At 40.3% G+C, this 9,609-nt stretch overlaps 1 pseudogene; it reads right to left on the bottom strand.

Moving 5' to 3' along the window:
• Positions 1-7,626: 7,626 nt before the first annotated feature.
• Positions 7,627-9,183, bottom strand: LOC121796737 (annotated as a pseudogene).
• Between the last annotated feature and the right edge of the window lie 426 nt (positions 9,184-9,609).

Here is a 9,609-nt window from a genome sequence, read left to right as displayed (position 1 = left end):
GAAGAAGAAGAAGAAGAAGAAGAAGAAGAAACTAAAGAAGAAAGAAATAAGAAATGAGGGAAAAAAATCACATGTTTGGTAATTGAAATTTCTGAAAATATCCTCCATAACAAAAAAATCAGATGCTTGGTACCTATGGTTATTCTTGTCATGGGTACCAAAAACGATATAAAATAAAGATCAGGTACCATTTATGTGCGAAAGTAAAATATCAGGTATCATTTATGTAGTTCACTGATAGCATATGATTTGATCGGAAGAGACTAAGACTGGTGTCCGTGTGTACAAAGTGCAGATCAAACATGTCTAGAGGATTCACTCAACCGCTAGATCTAGGAACTCCCTAAACTATTTGTTTGTGTCGTTAGGATACTCTCAATTACTATCAAAACCTTAACCATTTACTATTGGCTAGTGTAGAGTAGTAAGGATCGATCCCACAGAGATGGAAGGGGTAAGCAAGTGTTCAAAGGACTTGGAAGGGGTTGGCTGCTGCCACGCAACTCATGGGTTAAGACTTGTTTAACTACTAGACTTGAAGGAAATTAAAAGTGACTATCCTATCTGCTAGACCTAGGGAACAAAAAAAGTACGTACGCATGCATGAGTAACAAAGATGAAATTTAACTAGAGAAATTCAACAACTAAATTACTAGGCCAGGTAAATAGATTTCCAAGATCAGCTAGACAATACGTATCATGCAGTGGGGACCATTTTCCCGATTAGCTATGACGACGGAAAAGCTGCAGAAAGTAAACAACACCAGTGACAGATCCGACTCCTAACTAACTTCTACCTTCATCTTCTCCAACAATCTAAATAAACAAAGGCGAAACAGAGCATCAAGCATATGAAAACAGAGCAATCACAAATCTGAGTTCAAACATTACGATCAAAACACGAAGTGACTAGATCTAAACTACTAGGCCGAGCGAGACAAGCAGAAAACAGTAAATATCCATAACCATGCAAATTTCACAACATTACGACTCAGATCCACAACTTCGTTCAACAATTCAACTCAGATCAACAAAATCCAACTCTGATACGTCAAACCTACACTCCTCAATTCCAATTCAACCAATTCAACAACAAATCAACGCCGATTAACCCGATCTCAACTCCGAATAAAAACATCAATTGCGAAAAGCATCCAAAACAGTAAATAACAACAATCAAACATCAGAATCAGCTAAACAAAAAACATAAACTTCCATAACTACGATATTGAAGGTTCAAAACGGGAATAATAAATGCCGAGCTTCTAAAACGATGATGTCTCGGTTCAAAACAATAGAAAATAAACAATTGTATCTTCGCCCTTCACAAGGACGGTGTTACACCATAGGAATTGAACTAGGCTGCCACGAACTCCCAGAATTTACCTCATAATTGCTTAAGTGCGCAGAGAAATATGTGTGAGAAGTGATGAGCTAAGAGCGAAAAGTGATTGTGATGAGTGATCCTGTCTCTCTTCATGTTGTGTCTCTATTTATAGCCGAGGCTCGAACTTCTAGGGTAATTTCTCTATTGATTTATCGATTTTGCCCTCCTAGAAAGTCCTTCAAAAGATGCTTTTCTACTCATAGCTGCTTCCGTAATCCCCTAGGTCAGGTTTCAAGCTGGCTTCTTCACTCCATTTTCCTCGGTTTCCTCTGCCTGGTAGATTTTTCCATCCGTTTCCTTGACCTGACAAAGTCTCTATGCACCTAAACTTAAAACGTGTATTAGTTCATAGAAATCATAGAATTTAACTCCATAACCGATGCATGAAATTGGTCTCATCATTCACTCTAAAGTAAAAGCAAAGGAGAAAAAGTTGTCATAAATGGATATCAATTATTTGTAGGGTATGGACGAAAAAAGAAATTCGGCCTATTTCTATGGGACGGAAGGAGTATATAAAAGTAGAATTCACAATCTACTAACTTTTTTCACAATCCTTCAGACCCTCTGTAGTAGAAATATATCTTTTTAGCATAAGATTTAAGAAAATTGTGTTAAATGAGTTAGGTTGATAGAGAGTAAAGTAAGAATGAATAAAAAAACATAAAGATGAAGAAAAAATAAAATAAGAGAGAAGAATGTGTTGTTTTTCACCAAAAAGGGAAAAGATTCAACTACAGTGTAACAACTAAAAATAGGAATACGACTCAACTACAATAGACTAAGAAATATACATTTTTTAAACACGAGTCAAATCAAATATGCCTCTTATATTTTTTTGGTAAATACCAAGGGTATCCAGCAGCGGGCCTAGTGACTATTTCACATGCTGATTTGTAGGTATCTCGATGGATGAGACAATTGACCCAAAAATTTGAGACTGCCCAAATACATGGATCGATCCCAGGTCATTTAATGAAAAATGGATAAATCCATGTCACTTGACAGTTTGTTTGGGAATTGTCAATATCAGTCTAATCATCGTTTTTAGGTAGGTTGTTTCCAACTTTCCACACAGACAGTTTCACGCGATTAATTTGAAGTTAGTTTTGCTAATACTTTTGTTCAATACTGTATTACTGAAACACATATGTTTTGTAAATATTTCATATACTCCCTCCGTCCATGATTTAAAGTTTCATTTTGATTCAGTATGAATTTAAGAAAATGTGAAGGAACATAGATGAAAATAAGTTAGTGCAATGCTCAGTTCAACTTTTATATAGTTAAATCTATAATAGAATGTGAGTGTAGTAAGTTAGTGAAAAGTGGAGTTATTTCGTTGGGGATATTAGCTATTATTCATCTATGTAATAAATATATTGAACATTAAAATTAGTCCTTGGAAATTGGATTTGCATCTTTTTAGTCTTTGAAATAGAAGATATGAATACATTTCGCGTGCATTAATATGAAAAAATTACTACAAAAAACTAATCTTTTAAGGATGCAAAAATCGAGACACAATTACTTGAGTTAGAATTTTTTTAAATAATAACAATTTATGACACAAAAGAAAGCGCTCCAACAGTAAGTACAAATTAACTTAATGTTTTGCGTTTTTAGGACGCTTCCATTTGAATCCTCTAATTTTAGTTAGGACACCAATAATGAGGATGTTTTTTGAAGCGTTGGTGGTAGTCTTTGGTATTTCCCACGGTCAGCTAACTTCGCTCCTTCTTCGATTTTCAATCCATGGTTTGGAATCATTGGGCTTTTTGCAGGTTTGCATTCCAATTGCCCTGTTTCTGCCAGCAGATCCAGTACATATTTCTTCTGTCTTAGAAAGATCCCACGTTGTGATCTCAGTACCTCAATCCCCAAGAAGTACTTTAGGGCTCCGAGGTTCTTCATTTCAAATTCCTTGCACAAATTCTCCTTTAAATTCTGGATTTCTTCTTTGTCATATCCAGTAATGATCATGTCATCCACATAGATGATTAGGCATGTCATCTTATCCCCCCTTCTCGTTAGAAAAAGCGTATGATCAGATTGGCTTTGTGTGAAGCCATGTTTGACCATTGCTTGGCAGAATCTTCCGAACCATATCCTCGGAGACTGCTTGAGCCCTTATAGAGTCTTCCTTAGCCTGCATACTTCTCCTACCCCAAACTCCTCTGAACAACCTGGAGGAACTTCCATGTACACTTCCTTGTCCTTCTCGAGTTCTCCATGTAAGAAGGCGTTGGTTACATCAAACTGGTACAAAGGCCAGTCCTTACAAGCAGCTACAGACAACAACGTTCTCACTGTATTTAGTTTGGCCACTGGAGAAAAGGTCTCTTCATAGTCCACTCCATATACTTGAGTGTATCCCTTGGCTACCAATCGCGCTTTGTATCTATCTATTGAACCATCTGCTCGTCTCTTGATAGTAAAGACCCATCTGCATCCAACTGGTTTCTTCCCTTTCGATAAAGTGCACTTTTCCCACGTGCCATTCTTCTTTAAGGGATCTATCTTATTTTTCATTGCATCCCTCCAATGTTTGTGCCTCATTGTATCCTCGAACGATTGTGGAATTTCTTCTTCCTCATATAGGGCGGCCTCAAATGCCCTTGCCATCTCCGTGAGTTGTCCTTGAACAGTATTTGCCAATGAATATCTTGATTTTCTTCCCGTCCAATCTGGGGAGTATCTTCGTGGAGGGACGCCTCTAGTACTTTTCTCGGGCAACTCATACTGCCCAGTATCTTCATCTACGCCCATTGGTTCTACTTCATCTTCCCTGTTATTATTAGTGTTGTCTGTAACATGCAAAGGTACAATGCTATTTTCAGAATTGTTTACCTCGGGATCCGAGATCGGGGTTGATGGTTCGCCCATGTCACTTAATTCCACGTTCTGTATGTTGGATTTCGGCTGCCCGGTGGTGCCGCTAACTGTCTCGGGTGGACCGACATCTGTAACAGGCGATGACTGTGGAGGCTGGTTACTCTCCCCCGGGGACTCAGTCATGGATATGGGTATGGTCGGTCTAGGTATAGGAGGCTGGAAATCTAGAGAGTCGTCGTTGTCCTTAGTCTCCCCCTGACTCCTAGGTTGGCATTAAAAGTATTCATCTTCCACAAAGTCACAATTCATTGTGGTATATAGTGTTTGAGAAGTTGGATCATAACAGCGATACCCTTTTTGAGATCTCCCGTATCCTAGAAAAACACACTTGATTGCTCTCAGGGCGAATTTAGTTCTTTTTGGCTTAGGAATGTGGACAAAGACAGTACACCCAAACACTCTTGGTTCAAGGCTAAGGGAGGATGGGATGGAATGGTTTTGGGAGAAAATATCAAGAGGTGTTTTGAAGTTTAGAATATATGTCGGGAGGCGGTTAATGAGGTAGACGGAAGTGGCTATAGCTTCCGGCCAGAAGGATTTGGGTATGTTTGAGTCAATAAGGAAGGCTCGGGTCATTTCCAGAATATATCTATTTTTCCTCTCTGCTGCCCCATTTTGTTCCGGAGTGTATGAGCAGGTAGTTTGGTGAACTAATCCCTTTTCGGCACAAAAAAGTTGCATTTTGGAATTAACAAATTCTCCCCCCTTATCGGATCTAAGGATTTGGATAGACTGTTTGTATTGAGTTTGCACAAGAGTATAGAATTGAGTAAATTTTTCAAAAACTTCAGATTTTGCTTTTAAAAAATAGACCCATGTCATGCGTGTAAAATCATCTACAAACAGCAAAAAATAGCGAAACCTTTATCCCCCAGTAACCGGTGCAGGACCCCACACATCAGAATGAATTAAGGCAAAATGAGTCTTTTCACGAGTATTATTCGAATGATATGAATGTCTATGACTTTTGGCCAAAAAACAGGTTTCACAATTCAAGGCAAGAGTGGAATTAACTAATTTCGGAAAAAGTAAACGAAGATATCCTATAGAAGGGTGCCCAAACCGGCGGTGCCAAAGCCATGTTTGTTTGTTAGTCAGTCCGTGAGACAGCAATGCAGAACTCTGTTGGGCTGCCTTATCCACATAGTACAGTCCGTGTCGTTCAGTGCCACGTCCAACTATCTCCCCCGTCTGGGTATCCTGTAACAAGCAGAAATGAGGTTGTATTAGTAACTTGCAGTGAAGTTCCTTAGTTGCATGCCTCACAGATAGAAGTTTATGGGATAGAGACGGAACATATAAGCAATTTGAGAGACGCAAGGTAGGGGAAATATGGATATTGCCCGCCCCCTTAACTGGTGCTAATTCCCCACTAGCTGTTTGGACAAGTTTTTTCTGAGATTTTGAGATTTCTAAAAAGTCATTTGCATCATATGACATGGTATCTGTGGCTCCACAATCAAAAATCCAATAGCTAGTTTTTTCTCCTATAATTGAGATCGACGAGTTTGCCAGTGCCTCAAAAGTATTATGGCATGGAATACTAGGGTGGATTTTCAAAGTTTCAAATGTTGGGTCACCAGAATTATAATTTCTAGATTTTTGGGAAAATTTTCGGAGATTATTAAGTCCTAGGGGCTCAAAATCTAATTTGTTTAAAGATCCCGGGTCAAACAATAAAGTTTGGGAATTTCTGGGGGGGTATGGAAATATGTTTGGAACGGGGTAAAATTTGAGAGTGAGTTTGTAATGAGGGATCTATTTGTGAAATAGACCCCTCTTTACCTTCAGCCCAAAACCTAGCCGCCATCTCCATTTCCTTCACGTCGCTCTGTGCCCTAGCCGCGACGGTGGCGATGGCTCGTTCCTCGGTTCCTCGGTTTCCCGTTAGATAGTCGGCATTTGGAGGATTGGTGTTGCCCGTCGAATAGTCGGCGTGGGCGGCCCGTTCTCCTGTCGCCACCGCCACAGACGCCGTCGCCGCCCTTCCTCCTCCGCGATTTGCCCTCGCCTGTCGGTTCTTCTTCATCTCTTCCCACCAATCGGGATATCCGTGGAGGAGAAAGCAGGTATCTTTCGTATGCTTTTTTCCTCCGCAATGATGGCAAACTAATCGAATTTTATCTTCTTCTCCCCTCCGATTGTTTGAAAATCTCAAAAGTGGTTGAGACGGCGGTGGTTGGCTGTTGGCGACTCTGCTCCGGTCCAGGGTTATTAAGCTGGATCCAATTCCGGGGCTTGGTTCTTTTGACTTGATGAGCCATGCATTGACGGTTTCACGCCTCACCATTACGTATACCTGCCTCGGGTTCGGCAGTGGATCCTTGTTGATAATCTCCTTCTTTATCCCTTCATATCCCTCGTCCAGTGCGGTAAGGAATTGGTACACTCTCATGCTCTGTATTGTTTGGTTATTCTTCTCAATTGATGGTGGGTAGTCGATTGAGCTTGGGTCACGAGCATCTATGGATATCCACAGATCTTGAAATTTAACCCACAAAGCTTCGAGGGTCATTCCTCTCTGCCTCATCGTCATACACTGTCTGTGTAGGTCATATACTTGGAACAGATCTCTGCCGCTTCCGTATGTAATTTCCAGGCCTTCCAAGAGGTCCTTGGCGGTTGCATATTGCGAGACCTCTGTTACGAGATCCGGTGTGATATTGTTGATAATCTAATTGAATGTGCAGTGATCCCTTTGCTGCCATTTTGGATAGTTTGGATCGGTCAGTGGTGGGGGGTTTGAAACTACGAGAATGTGAGATGTCAGCCCTTTACACCCGATTGCACGTTCCATCAGATTTGACCATAAGGGGTAATTGTCCCCATTCAACTTGGTCTGGACGGTAATCTCACCGAGAGATTCAATCTGGGATGATGGTATGTATGGTGGTTTATTGCTGATCTTGAGAAACTCGGCGAATTGCGCCGCAAGATCGGTTGGGATGTTTATGGTGTTTAAGGATGTGTTGGTTGGGTTTGAACTTTCGGAATCTGACATGTTTGATTGCTCACAGGTTCAAGGTCGATGGCTCGGGAAAGGTATGGGACTGTGATGAACTTTCTCTGAGTCCACCACGTTAACAACCTGCTCTGATACCATCTTGAAGATGGATATCGAGAGGGGCAGCGGCGATTGAAGCCATTGTAGTTTAGAGTTTGTAGAGAATAGTATATAAGTTCTCTTATTTCTTGTATATTGAAAATGTACAATTTCTCCTTCTTTTATAGGTGAAGGGAAGAACTATCTAAGGCAAGAGATCAATCTATTCTAGGAGCCTATTACAAGGTATTAATTACAAATCAATTAACAATCAATTACCAATCTTCTCATCAATTATGGATCATTTCCTTGTATAGTTTGACATAATCCCCACCTTCCAAACATCAACCACTAATTCCCCGTTGCTTGGCTGATCCGCAAAAAATGGATAACAGATCATCGGAACGCCGCACCATATGGCTTCTAGAATCGAGTTCCACCCACAGTGCGTCAAGAATCCTCCAACGGCAGGATTGGAGAGCATTGCGCTCTGATTGCACCATGAAACGATCAGCCCTTGATCCTTGCTCTCGTCCTCGAATCAATCGGGCAAAACTTGTGGGCCATCGCGAATCACCCAAACAAGCTGGACTCCGCTGAGGAGAAGCCCGTTCACTATCTCCTCAGCGAGCTGGTGGTTGCTGTGATCGAGACTACCGAATGAAACGTACAAAACAGAGCCACGAGGCTTCGAGTCGAGCCATTCGGTGAAGTCTGCTTCGGCCCTTAGGTTGTTTGGAAGAGCAACATCGGTGGTGAAGTTTAAAGGGCCGAGTGTGTATATTGACTGGTTGTGGTACATATCAGATACCAATTCGTGCTCGAGCTCGTGCACGGTGTTGATCAGGATGAAATCTGCGTGCTTCACCTGCTCGAACACTTCGGCCACGATCTTTTTGGTTATGCTTGTGTTGAAGGCCGGGTCCTTGCTCTCGACCTCATCACCTGTTCATCAAAACAATACTGCATAAAATTCCATGCTGAAAACCAAATATTTTATATTTAATGGACCGAGGGAGTAGTATATAGAGTCATGTTAGATTGACAATTATCTTAAATTGATAACTGACAAGTATGTCAAGAACCTACGTTATAGATGTTAACACGAAGACATTTGTATGTCAACTACATTTAGTTGACATACGTATGTCTTCTGTTAATATCTATATTTACATGTTAACAGAAGAAATATGTATGTCAACTACATTTAGTTGACATATAAATATCTCTGTGTTGACATTCACAACATAGGTTGTTTACGTAGTTGTAGTTTAGAAAGTTATCAACTGATCATATCTCGTAGTATATATATAGAAAAATTAAAGGCATAAATAATACACACCTTTTATTGGCAAGTAGCCCTTCTCTATAAGAAGATCATAGTGATAGTACGTTGCAAACATCAGAGCCGGCTGTGTCCAAAAGGACACATTCAAGATGTTATACTTTCTAGCAATACTTGCAGGCCAAGGGTAGAAAGTATCAGCAACCAAAAAATGCGCAAAAGCCTCATCGTCAGAGCGAATTATGTCTCCGATCAACTCATCCACACGTGCGGGAAATCGAGAAAAATCGTCTCCCAGTGCTGCTCCAAGTTGACTATCCTGTTGAAATCCGGCGGGAATCCATCACTGATTGTGGCGTAGCGTATGTCTAGACCCACCCGGCGAGCCCCAACGAAGGGATCGACCTCCTCCACGTTAACGCCTTTGGATAACATATGGTGAACAAACTCATTGTGGACGAATGTGACAGCACATCCACTTGAAGCAAGCTTGATCGCCAGATTTTGGAAAGGGGCGATATGGCCTTGGTAGAAGAAGCCAATCATAATAGCATGTAGCTTCTTCCCACCCATTTTTCTCATTCTAAATTTCAGAATGTGAATATAGATATGCTATTGATCTAGATCTAGTCTATATATATATATATATATATATATATATATATATAGGGAGATGATCAAAGTGTAATTAATATTAAGTGTATAATTAGAGAACAAATCTAGCCACACATTATCTTAATCCAATGATCAAAATAAGTAAACATTTTAAGTTAATAAAAACTGCATAGGGGTATTTTAGGAAATCAAGTTGTTCTCATATTTTCACATAAACACACCACTCACGCTCACACACAAACACACACTCTCTCTGTAACGCCCCACTTTCGGAACCCTAATTCGTGAAACATAAAATTTTTGCATTAAATGCTTTTAATGTCGTGAAGTATGTTAATTAAATGATGAGTGAATTAATTGCATGTTTTCGGTGTGACCTAATTA

Source organism: Salvia splendens, chromosome 3 (assembly GCF_004379255.2).
Source record: "Salvia splendens isolate huo1 chromosome 3, SspV2, whole genome shotgun sequence".
Taxonomy (NCBI): domain Eukaryota; kingdom Viridiplantae; phylum Streptophyta; class Magnoliopsida; order Lamiales; family Lamiaceae; genus Salvia; species Salvia splendens.
This window is presented reverse-complemented; position numbering and strand designations above follow the sequence as displayed.